The 1,850-nt window shown below is 34.9% G+C and overlaps 1 protein-coding gene across 2 annotated transcripts in view; it reads left to right on the top strand.

Moving 5' to 3' along the window:
• The window catches only part of Ophn1 (oligophrenin 1), a 442,504-nt gene that overhangs the window by 330,432 nt on the left and 110,222 nt on the right, over positions 1–1,850 (top strand). The gene's annotated exons all lie outside the window — the stretch shown is intronic.

The following is a 1,850-nucleotide window of genomic DNA, read 5'->3' as shown; positions in this document are numbered from 1 at the left end:
GATTACACAGCATGAACAATTAGGATTCATCCTAGGAATGCAGGATTGGTTCAATGTATATGAATCAATAAATATAATACACCATATCAACAGAGCCAAAGACAAAAATCACATGATCATATTAATAGATGCAGAGAAAGGTTTTGATAAAGTCCAATACACATTCATGATAAAAAACATAAAGAAAATTGGAGTAGATGGTGTTTACCTCAACCTGGTAAAAATCCATCTGTGACAAACCAACAGTCCTCATCATACTAAATGGACAAAAACTGACAGCTTTTGATCTAAAATCAGGAACAAGACAAGGATGTCTACTCTCACCACTGCTATTCAATAATATTCTGGAAATACTAACCAGAGCATTTAGAGAAGAGAGAGAGACAAATAGACTAAGTATAGGAAAGGATGATATTAGAGTATCATTATTCACAGATGACCAAAAACTCCTGTGAAAGACTTCTAGAATCAATAACCAAATTCAGTAGCATAGATGGATATAAAATCAACACGCATAAATCAATAGCATTCCTGTACATAAATAACAAACTCACTAAGAAAGAAGTTAGGGAAACTGCACCCTTCACAATAGCATCCAAAAGTGAAATACTTAGGAATCAACCTAACAAAGCAAATGAAAGATCTGTACATTGAAAATTACAGCACTCTGGAAAGAGATCAAAGATGATATCAGAAAATGAAAAGATATCCCTTGCTCATGGATAGGAAGAACTAACATATTCCCAAAACCGGCATATTCTGAAAACTGGAATATTGGCCATATTCCCAAAACTTTCATGCATATTTCATGCAATCTTGATCAAAATACTATTAGCATACCTCACAGATCTAGAGAAAACATGCCTAAAATTCATTTAAAAAAGGAAGAGACCTAGAATAGCAAAGGCAATCCTGGGCAACAAAGTCAAGACAGGAGGCATCAGAACCCCTGACTTGAAATTATACTACAAAGCTATGGTGATAAAATCAGCACGGTATTGGCAAACAACAGACCTGATAATCAGTGCTAGAGATTAGAAGATATAGACATGACTACAAACATACTCAGCCACCTCATCTTTGACAAAGGGCAAAACATGTTCACTGGAAGAAAATAGCCTCTTTAATAAATGGTGCTGGGTAAACTGGCTTTCCATATGCTGAAGACTAAAACTAGGCCCATGTCTATCACTATGCACTACACTGAAGTCAAAATGGATTGAAGATGTAAATATTAAAGAAGAAACACTAAATCTACTGGTAGAAAATATGGGTAGAAATCTTGAAGACATAGGGGTGGGCAGAGAGTTTATGAACAAAAACCAAACTGCATGTGAAGTACTTCAAAGAATCAATAACTTGGATCTCATCTTACTAAAAAATTTTTGCTCATAAAATCACCATCAGAGTGAAAAGGAAGTCAACAGAGTGAAAAAATTTAACTAACTGTCCCTCAAATAAATGACATATCTAGAACCTATAAAGAATTGAAGAACTCATGCTCCCTAAATTTAAAGACCCAATCCAAAAATGAACATCTGAGATGAATACAAACTTCTCAAATGAAGAAATACAAGTGGCAAATATATATATGATAAAAATTTAATAATATTGTTCATTTGAGAGATGCAAAGTAAAACACACTGAGATTCCATCTCACCCCAGAAAAAATGGCTATCTTCAAGAAATCAACCAATAACAAATGTTAGTGGGGCTGTGGGGAAAAGGGAACCCTTCTCCACTGTTGGTGGGAGTGTAGACTGGTGCAACCATTGTGGAAATCATTGTGGAGATTCCTCAAAAAACTATGATTACAGGTTCCAAAGAATCAACAACTGGGATCTCATCCT

Source organism: Chinchilla lanigera, unplaced genomic scaffold, assembly GCF_000276665.1.
Source record: "Chinchilla lanigera isolate Chin_1 unplaced genomic scaffold, ChiLan1.0 scaffold00074, whole genome shotgun sequence".
NCBI classification, from domain to species: domain Eukaryota; kingdom Metazoa; phylum Chordata; class Mammalia; order Rodentia; family Chinchillidae; genus Chinchilla; species Chinchilla lanigera.
Note: the sequence above shows the minus strand (reverse complement) of the source record. Positions and strands in the feature narration are given on the sequence as shown.